The 11,568-nt window shown below is 42.3% G+C and overlaps 1 pseudogene; it reads right to left on the minus strand.

Annotated features, from left to right (window-relative positions):
• Positions 1–9,132: 9,132 nt before the first annotated feature.
• Positions 9,133–10,510, minus strand: LOC120992038 (annotated as a pseudogene).
• Between the last annotated feature and the right edge of the window lie 1,058 nt (positions 10,511–11,568).

The following is an 11,568-nucleotide window of genomic DNA, read 5'->3' on the forward strand; positions in this document are numbered from 1 at the left end:
TCAAAGGGAGATGATCTTAAAACTTTTAGGACTAAGGTCAAGTCCTATTTTGACACAGATTCTGAGTATGGAAGGCTACATCTTAGCAAACCTTTCAGGAACCTTTTCATCAAGGACTAATGTGACAAGGATAAACTTGCAGAATGGGCAACATTTAGACTTTTTAGGTTGATACTCTAAGGCCTTTTCCAAACTTGTCTTGCAGGAAGCCTAAGAGGCTGATAATCTGTGGTTTAATAGAATTCAAGCTGAATAGATTCACTTGAACCTTGTGTAAGCCCTTTAAGTGGAGACCTGGCTACGACAAGGTCTTCTAGACTATGTCTTACAGACCATTAGGTTGATATAGTGGCTGTACGGTTGAGTCTCCACAGGTTCTGGCAGAGCTGAGTGCTCTAGACACACAATTTGTACTGGAGGAATTCTTCAGATACATTCTTGACTCATTTGAATGAGTTGGGATCAAAATAAACTTTTCATGAATTGCAAACCAGAGTATGGTAAAGGTCTTCATGATTTAATCCAAAAAGCTTTAAGATAGTTAAAGAGGCTGGTCAAACTTCCGGCTGTCAAACTGAACCTCTTCAGGTCTTGGCAGAGTTCAGTGTCCTAGACACACACAAACTGCTGTGGGGGAAGTCTCCATGTTATACTCTTGACTCAACTGAATGAGTTAGGAAAAATGATATTTTGGTAGATTGAGGCCTAACGTGTGGTAGGATCTTCATGACTACATCAGAGAGGCCTCTAGATAGAAATCGAGACTAGCAACCTTCAGGCTGTCAGGCTCAATCTTTCCAGATATTGGCAGAGTTGAGTGCCCTACATATCAAGGGTCTACACTGGGGGAAGTCTCAGTAACACCCTTGACTAATGTGCATGTTGGGAACAATGACCTCTCTGCAGGGACGTGCACAGACATTTTGAAGGGCAGGGGCTTAAGTAAAAAAAAAAAAAAGGGCACTTGTCGTAATTTCTAAAAATGTTTGTACCACGAAGCTTACTTTTCCGTATACTCTCTGTTTTTGGCATTGTGATGCAGGCATGATTAAAATGAATTGTTGTATCACAAGCGAGATAACCTTCAGCTTTACACAGCCAAATAATAGAATACTAAATAGCCAGCATACATTAATGTATTGACCAAAGAGTAATAGAGAGAGAGAATCTGAACTTGATACAGTAATCTTCAGACATGATGCCACACTGCCTGCCCACATACATAAGGCCACACTGTCAGTCAACCCCACATTTTATTATGCCCACATACATAATACAGTCCTGATCAAAAGTTTAAGACCACTTGAAAAATGGCAAAAAATCATATTTTACATTGTTGGATCTTAACAAGGTTCCAAGTAGAGCTTCAACATGCAACAAGAAGAAATGAGAGTGAGACAAAACATTTTTTGAGCATTAAATTAATTGAAAATAACGATTAAACTGAAACAGGCTGTTTTTCAGCTGATCCAAATTTTAGGACCACATGCCTTTAAAAGGCCAAATCTGTGCAAAGATGTGGATTCATTGTCATTTTCTGTCAGGTAGTCACACGTTGTGATGGCAAAGGCAAAAAAACTCTCCCTTTTTGAACGTGGTCGGGTTGTTGAACTACATAAGCAGGGTCTCTCATAGCGCACCATCGCTGCTGAGGTGGGACGCAGTAAGACAGTCATTTGGAATTTCTTAAATGATCCTGAGGGTTATGGAACAAAAAAGTCAAGTGGAAGACCCAAAAAAATTTCACCAGCACTGAGCCGGAGGATCCAATTGGCTGTCCGTCAAGACACTGGATGATCCTCGACCCAAATTAAGGCCCTTACTGGTGCTGACTACAGCCCCATAACCATCAGACGGCATCTGAGACTGAAGGGTTTCAAAAACAAAAAACGTCTTCAAAGACCTTGTCTCCTTGAATGCCACAGAACTGCTCGTTTGGACTTGGCAAGAGAGCACCAAACATGGGACATTCAAGGTGGAAGAAAGTTTTATTCTCTGATGAGAAAAAATTTAACCTTGATGGTCCTGATGGTTTCCAACGTTACTGGCATGACAAGCAGATCCCACCTGAGATGTTTTCTACGCTCCACAGTGGAGGGGGCGCCATAATGGTCTGGGGTGCTTTTTCCTTCAGTGGAACAATGGAGCTTCAGGAAGTGCAGGGGCGTCAAACGGCCGCTGGCTATGTCCAGATGTTGCAGAGAGCATTCCTCATGACTGAGGGCCCTCGTCTGTGTGGTAACGACTGGGTTTTTCAACAGGACAACGCTACAGTACACAATGCCTGCAGGACAAGGGACTTCTTCCAGGAGAATAACATCACTCTTTTGGCCCATCCTGCATGTTCCCCTGATCTAAATCCAATTGAGAACCTTTGGGGATGGATGGCAAGGGAAGTTTACAAAAATGGACAACAGTTCCAGACAGTAGATGGCCTTCGTGCGGCCGTCTTCACCACTTGAAGAAATGTTCCCACTCACCTCATGGAAACGCTTGCATCAAGCATGCCGTAACAAATTTTTGAAGTGATAAACAATAACGGCGGAGCTACTCATTACTGAGTTCATGTTTGGAAGTTGGATTTCTGTTTTGGGGGGTTTAGCTTTTTTTTGGAGGTGTGCTCCTAAACTTTTGATCAGCTGAAAAACAGCCTGTTTCAGTTTATTCGTTGTTTTCATTAAATTGAATGCTCAAATTTTTTTTTGTCTCACTCCCATTTCATCTTGTTGCATGTTGAAGCTCTACTTGGAACCTTGTTAAGATCCAGCCATGCTAAATAGGATTTTTTTGCCATTTTTGAAGTGGTCTTAAACTTTTGATCAGGACTGTACTACACTGTCTGCCCACATACATGATACAACACTGCCTGCCCACATACATGATACAACACTGTCTGCCCACATACATGATACAACACTGCCTGCCCACATACGTGATACAACACTGCCTGCCCACATACATGATACAACACTGTCTGCCCACATACGTGATACAACACTGCCTGCCCACATACGTGATACAACACTGTCTGCCCACTGTCAGAAAATAATGTTGTGCTTATAGAACAGACTACACAGTGTAGAGGTATACTGTGGGTATATGTGTGGCACAGTGTAGAGGTATACTGTATATTGTGATAGCACTCTGCAACCAGCATTCTGCCCTGCCTCTATGCTGGATGAGGCATTGGTGGTTACTGGTAGGTTCTATATAAGCAGACTCAGTTTTATACTGACTTTAAAACCAGCCTCCAGGACAGATTGACTGGTCAGGTGTGCATGACTCCATGGAGATCACCACGCTTCCAATATATACTGCAAATAAAAAATGTGGGGGATTGAGTCAGCACAACCTGTATGTAGGTGCACATCACTATGGCGACATACATATACAAACGCAAAATACAAATGTGATAGCACTCTGCATCCAGCATTCTGCCCTGCCTCTATGCTGGATGAGGCATTGGTGTACATTTTGGCCAAAGCGTAATAAGCCACTCACCACGTCAAGGTCGCCTCTAATGAGTGGTCCCTAACACTAGTTCCTACCTGTTTATGGGCCATGACAGCCACACAAAGTCCAGGGAATGCAGGTCAGCATGCACGCCAAGCACACTCTGCTTTTAACCCCGTCCGGTGCCATTACAGCTTTCATCGGATCCAGGGATGCAAGTACCAACATGCACGCTGAGCCCACCATATACTTCTCCTGGAGCCAAATGGCTACTGGTAGGTTCTATATAAGCAGACTCAGTTTTATACTGACTTTTAAACCAGCCTCCAGGACAGATTGACTGGTCAGGTGTGCATGACTCCATGGAGATCGCCACGCCTCCAATATATACTACAAAGAAAAAATGTGGGGGATTGAGTCAGCACAACCTGTATGTAGGTGCACATCACTATGGCGAAATACATATACAAACGCAAAATGCAAATGTGATAGCACTCTGCAACCAGCATTCTGCCCTGCCTCTATGCTGGATGAGGCATTGGTGTACATTTGGGCCAAAGCGTAATAAGCCACTCACCACGTCAAGGTCGCTTCTATGGAGTGGTCCCTAACACTAGTTCCTACCTGTTTATGGGCCATGACAGCCACAAAGTCCAGGGAATGCAGGTCAGCATGCACGCCAAGCACACTCTGCTTTTAACCCCGTCCGGTGCCATTACAGCTTTCATCGGATCCAGGGATGCAAGTACCAACATGCTCGCTGAGCCCACCATATACTTCTCCTGGAGCCAAATGGCTACTGGTAGGTTCTATATAAGCAGACTCAGTTTTATACTGACTTTAAAACCAGCCTCCAGGACAGATTGACTGGTCAGGTGTGCATGACTCCATGGAGATCGCCACGCCTCCAATATATACTACAAAGAAAAAATGTGGGGGATCCGATGAAAGCTGTAATGGCACAGAGTGTGCTTGGCATGCATGCTGACCTGCATTCCCTGGACTTTGTGTGGCTGTCATGGCCCATAAACAGGTAGGAACTAGTGTTAGGGACCACTCCATAGAGGCGACCTTGACGTGGTGAGTGGCTTATTACGCTTTGGCCCAAATGTACACCAATGCCTCATCCAGCATAGAGGCAGGGCAGAATGCTGGTTGCAGAGTGCTATCACATTTGTATTTTGCGTTTGTATATGTATTTCACCATAGTGATGTGCACCTACATACAGGTCGTGCTGACTCAATCCCCCACATACTGTATATTGTGTGGCACGGTGTATGCTATATGTGTATAACAAACATTTCACATGAAAACTTACAATTACTTGGCTTGGCCGTTGGGGATCTCGGACACCACTTCAACACTTTGGCCAGGGGCTCGGTGGAACGGATGTTGTGTTTTATCCTAATGAGAAAGATTTCATAATAAGGATTTGGAGAAGGGGCAGAGGGATAGCAGAGCAGGGAGAGGCTGGTGCTGCTACTGGGGGGGTCATACCATGGGGGAGTAATAAAGCCCACCATAATGCACCATTCCTTGGAGGTTCAGGCTGGCCTACTTTTTCCCTCCAGTTCCATGATAATTAGGGTATTGATGAAAATCAGGCTAGACCAGACGAAAGTACAGCCATCATACTGTTCAGGCCAGAGAGGTCATGGTTCCCAACATGCACATGAGTCAAGGGTGTTACTGAGACTTCCCCCAGTGTAGACCCTTGATATGTAGGGCACTCATCTCTGCCAATATCTGGAAAGATTGAGCCTGACAGCCTGAACGTTGCTAGTCTCGATTTCTATCTAGAGGCCTCTCTGATGTAGTCATGAAGATCCTACCACACGTTAAGCCTCAATCTACCAAAATATTATTTTTCCTAACTTATTCAGTTGAATCAAGAGTATAACATGGAGACTCCCCCCCCCCCCACCACAACACTTTGTGAAGAGGTTCAGTTTGACAGCCTGAAGTTTGACCAGCCTCTTTAACTATCTTGAAGCCTCCTTGATTAAATCATGAAGACCTTTGCCATACTCTGAAAAGTATGGCAAAGACCTTTGCCATGAAAAGTTCATTTTGATCCGAACTCATTCAAATGAGTCAAAGGTGTATCTGTAGACTTCCTCCAGTAAAAATTGTGTGTGTCTAGAGCACTCAGCTATGCCAGAACCTGTGGAGACTCAACCGTACAGCCACTATATCAACCTAATGGTCTGTAAGACATAGTCCAGAAGACCTTGTCGTAGCCAGGTCTCCACTTAAAGGGCTTACACAAGGATCAAGTGAATCTATTCAGCTTGAATTCTATTAAAGGGTGGATAGTTCTAAACTACAGATTATCAGCCTCTTGGGTTTCCTGCAAGACAAATTTCCAAAAGGCCTTAGAGTATCAACCTAAAAAGTCTAAATGTTGCCCATTCTGCAAGTTTATCCTTGTCACAATAGTCCTTGATGAAAAGGTTCTTGAAAGGTTTGCTAAGATGTAGCCTTCCATAGTCAGAATCTGTGTCAAAATAGGACTTGACCTTAGTCCTAAAAGTTTTAAGATCATCTCCCTTTGAACCTCTGGAGGAGGGCCCACATAAATACCTAACCTAAAGAGGTTATTTCCATCTGGCCATGACATCTGCCATAAGAACAGGGAGATCCTAGTCTTGTCATCAGTGAACACCCCATATGCTCAGATGAGACCCCATGAGTGACCGCCCATGCCCAGCCCAGCGAGTATTTGAACATCAAAATGGTGGATTACTATTGATCCTTTACAGTATTAGTACAGATACTCGCGCTGCCGTCTGATTTTTTTAGGGGGCGGTGGAAAGTCACCAATACTGTAATACAGATACAGAGAGGTGTGTCGCTGCAGGGTTCTAGTGAGGGGATAATTGCCAAAAAAAAAACGAATGATAGAACAAGCTAGAGAGATATAAATGAACCCGCGCTGACTTTGTTTCCGTTTAGAACAACGGAGTGTATCAGAAAAAAGGGGGGGGGGGGGAAACCTTTTGTAGAGTAGGAGTGTATAAACTGGGCTATTTCACATACACTGTAATAGTATCCGTGTTTCAAGTCCGTTCCAAAAACTATAAATCATTGAACTTAAACAAAAAAGAAAAAACGGGATAAATATAAAAAGGAGTCAGTGGTTACTTACTGATTTGCAGGCTTGAAGTTAGATGTCTTTACTGCTGCTTTGTTAATTCCCCGTTTTTGCCCGATGAAGTTCTTGCGGCTGATTTCCTTTCAGTGTCAGCGTCTATCCTGGTCCTGTCTTCGGCTTTCCTCGTGGTGCGCGCGTAACCCCGGCCGGTAGTTCGCGCGTACACTTGGAAGCAGTGCTTGGTTGTTGTCCTGGAAACCTAACGTGTGACGTCACACATGAAGCTACGGAGGCTTCACTGGTCCACAATACCTCCAACGCGTTTTGGACTATTGATCCTTCTCACACCAGCACATCGGCAGCGGAGATAAGCACTGCAGCTTTGCCTTCTGGGCCGGAGGGGGAGGCAGAGCTGCAGTGAGTGACTGAGTCACGTGCCCGCTCTGCAGAGCGAGCCGCTAATGAACGTGAAAGGAGCCGCATGTGGCCACCCCTGCTCTAGATCTTTCCAGATATCCTGAGATATATTTAGCTTGGAGTAAAGAGATCAGGAAGGTTGAGAATGTATTACTTAATTCCTGGAAGGAACAATAAGCTCTCGCATGCACCATAGCTGCCAGGTGCCTGCTGTTTCATACAGCAGACACCAGCAGCTAATGTCCACGACTGGCGGTAACAATGATCTCAGACTTTTAACCCTTAAGATGCTGTGGTCAAACATGAAGATCAGGAGAGCCGGATGCATTGTGCGGCAGCCTCAGTCCTCCGTAATGAACTGAAGCTGCCGCATGTTAGCTCCTATGAAGCCCCTGCCTGTGACACGGCTCCATAGGAATACATTGTACCTCTCTTACACTCCAATGTTGGTGTATGAGAGAAGCAATCTGATGGAGGAGGTGCAGTAGACATCGCTTATCTAGACTTTAGTAAGGCTTTTGATACTGTCCCACATAGAAGGCTTATCAATAAATTGCAGTCTTTGGGCTTGGACTCCCATATTGTTGAATGGATTAGGCAGTGGCCGAGGGACAGTCAACAGAGGGTTGTAGTCATGGCAGTATCTGAGGAAAGGGATTTAGGATCATTATTTCAGAAGACTTAAAGGTAGGAAGACAATGTCATAGAGCAGCAGGAAATGCTAGCAGAATGCTTGGGTGTATAGGGAGAGGCATTACCAGTAGAAAGAGGGAGGTGCTCATGCTGCTCTACAGAGCACTAGTGAGACCTCATTTGGAGTATTGTGCTCAGTACTGGAGACCATATCTCCAGAAGGATATTGATACTTTGGAGAGAGTTCAGAGAAGAGCTACTAAACTGGTACATGGATTGCAGGATAAAACTTACCAGGAAAGATTAAAGGACCTTAACATGTATAGCTTGGAAGAAAGACGAGACAGAGGGGATATGATAGAAACTTTTAAATACATAAAGGGAATCAACAAGGTAAAAGAGGAGAGAATATTTAAAAGAAGAAAAACTGCTACAAGAGGACATAGTTTTAAATTAGAGGGGCAAAGGTTTAAAAGTAATATCAGGAAGTATTACTTTACTGAGAGAGTAGTGGATGCATGGAATAGCCTTCCTGCAGAAGTGGTAGCTGCAAATACAGTGAAGGAGTTTAAGCATGCATGGGATAGGCATAAGGCCATCCTTCATATAAGATAGGGCCAGGGACTATTCATAGTATTCAGTATATTGGGCAGACTAGAAGGGCCAAATGGTTCTTATCTGCCGACACATTCTAGGTTTCTATGATTACTTTTTATAGTTCCCTATGGAAACTATACAGTACTGTAAAATAAAAGGTAAAAAAAAAAAGGTTAAAAAAAAATACAAAATAACCCCCTTTCCCAAAAATTGAAACTTAAGACAAAATACTAATATTTTTCAAATATGGCAAACGGCAAAATGGAAAAAAATGTCAAAATGGTTGATTAGACGGTTTTTTTGGTCTCTTCTCCTCCCACAAAAAATTTTAAGTAAAATTTGATAAAATTAATTTAAAATACCCCAAAATAGTATAAATGAAAACTACAGATCATCCATTTAAAAAATGAGCCCTCACACAGCTCCGTACACATAACTACTAAAAAGTTATAGAGATCACAATATGGCGATGAAAAGGAAAAAAAAATGTTTTAAAGTTTTTTTTTTCAGTAATAAAATGCAAGAAAAACTATACATATGTGGTATCGCCATAATTGTACTGACCTGGAGAAAGAACATAACAGGCCAGTTTTACCGTATAGGGAACACCGTAAAAATAAAACATAAAACTGTTGCGTAATTGCGTTATTTTTACAATTTCACCCTACATGGAATTTTATTCCATCTCCCCACTACAACGTTTGCAATATTAAATGGTGGAATTAGAAAATGCAATTTGTCCCGCAAAAAGCAAGCGCTCATACGGCTATGTAAATGGGGGGAAAAAAAAGTCCTGGAAAGGCAGGGAGTAAAAAATGAAAAAATGCAAAAAATCATCTGGGACTTAAAGGGTTAACTGTAAGGTTTAAAATATAAGTCATGAACAGAATCTATGTCTTTCTAAACAGGATTTATCAGATGTTTTATAGAAGCCGTTATGTGACCTCAATTAAGCTTTTATATCCAAATATACAACCTGAAATGAAAACAATGTCTATGACCCAGTGATATATTGTTTCCTTATATTGTGGCCATATGGCTTCTCTCTTGTGTGACTTCACTAATGACCCCTAATTATGGGTTTAGAAACAAAAACATTTTTCTCATTCTGAATGCAGCTTTATTCATGTGTGATTCCTCTTATGTTTTAGAAGACTTGATTTATCTGAAAAACATTTTCCACATTCCGAACATGAATACGGCTTTTCCCCAGTGTGAATTCTTTCATGTGAAACAAGATTGGATTTCTGTGTGAAACATTTCCCACATTTCAAACATGAATATGGCTTCTCTCCTGTGTGACTTCTCTCGTGTATAACAAGATATGATTTCTGTGTGAAACATTTCCCACATTCTGAACATGAATACATTTTCTTTCCTGTGTGACTTCTCTGATGATTAACAAGATGTGATTTCACTGTAAAACATTTCCGACATTCCGAACATTAATATGGTTTCTCTCCTGTGTGAATTCTCTCATGTGTAACAAGACATGACTTGTGTCTAAAACATTTCCCACATTCTGAACATGTATATGCTTTCTCTCCTGTGTGACATCTCTTATGTGTAACAAGATTTGATTTATCTTTAAAGCATTTCCCACATTCTGAACATAAATATGGTTTCTCTCCTGTGTGACACCTCTCATGTGTAATAAGATTAGATTTTTGGCTAAAACATTTCCCACATTCTGAACATGTATATGCTTTCTCTCCTGTGTGAATTCTCTCATGTGTAACAAGATTTGATTTCACTGTAAAACATTTTCCACATTCTGAACATGAATATGGCTTTTCCCCTGTGTGACTTCTCACATGTATAACAAGTTTTGATTTCTCTGTAAAACATTTCCCACATTCTGAACATGTATATGCTTTCTCTCCTGTGTGATATCTCTTATGTGCAATAAGATGTGATTTCTGTGAGAAACAGTTCCCACATTCTGAACATGAATATGGTTTCTCTCCTGTGTGAATTCTCTCATGTGCAATAAGATGTGATTTCCATGTGAAACATTTCCCACATTCTAAACATGAATACATTTTCTCTCCTTTGTGACGTCTTCGGGGTGTAGAAAGTCCTGAGTTGTTTGTGGATTCTTTACCACAATGAAACCTTTTAATCCTTTTCTGACTTGTACTTGCGGTAACAATCTGTGATTGGTTAGGAGAAGGTGCCTCATAATTAGGAGGATTATATGACATATCTGTACTGTGAAGTCCTGGATGTACATTAAGGGTAATGAGGTTTTCTCCTGAAGAGCGCTGCATGATATCTTCATCTAGTGGTAACATGACATTTTCACATTTCTTACTGGGATTTTCTGTTAAGATAAAAATGAAAATTTGATTTAAATTTTTAATTTTTTTTGCAAACTACAGAGTAGACAAACTTATAACATTCCAATTAGGCTGGAAGTTGATCCAGCAGGAAGGAGAATTGTTCATTCATTTAGAATCCATTCCTGATTTGGGCCCAAAAAACTGCACTTGTGATCCCAGCCTTACAAAGCTTCTATAACTTCCTGACAAAGTCCAGGATTCTGGTTTACACCAGGTCATGACTTTTATTACATACAGTAAATAATGACTTAACAAAACTAAAAAAATTGAAAATCCTGACCATGTCTGGAACGAGCCCTGCTCTCTGCCAACACATTTTGCCTTTCAACATCAACTAGACATCTACAAACGGAAAATGCAAATGTGATCGCACACTACATCCAGCACTCTGCCCTGCCTCCATGCTGGATGAGACATTGGTGTACATTTTGGCCAAAGCGTAATAAGCCACTCACCGCGTCAAGGTCGTCTCATTTGAGTGGTCCCTAACGCTATTTCCTACCTGTTTATGGGCCATGACAGCCACACAAAGTCCAGGGAATGCAGGTCAGCATGCAAGCCAAGTACACTCTGCTTTTAACCCCGTCCGGTGCCATTACAGCTTTCATCGGATCCAGGGATGCAAGTACCAACATGCATGTTGAGCCCACCATATACTTCTCCTGGAGCCAAATGGAGGCCTGGAGGCTGGTTTTAAAGTCAGTATAAAACTGAGTCTGCTTATATAGAACCTACCAGTAGCCAATTGGCTCTAGGAGAAGTATATGGTGGGCTCAGCATGCATGTTGGTACTTGCATCCCTGGATCCGATGAAAGCTGTAATGGCACCGGACGGGGTTAAAAGCAGAGTGTGCTTGGCGTGCATGCTGACCTGCATTCCCTGGACTTTGTGTGGCTGTCATGGCCCATAAACAGGTAGGAAATAGCGTTAGGGACCACTCAATAGAGGCGACCTTGACGTGGTGAGTGGCTTATTACGCTTTGGCCAAAATGTACACCAATGTCTCATCCAGCATGGAGGCAGGGCAGAA

This window comes from Bufo bufo, chromosome 2 (genome assembly GCF_905171765.1).
Source record: "Bufo bufo chromosome 2, aBufBuf1.1, whole genome shotgun sequence".
NCBI lineage: Eukaryota > Metazoa > Chordata > Amphibia > Anura > Bufonidae > Bufo > Bufo bufo.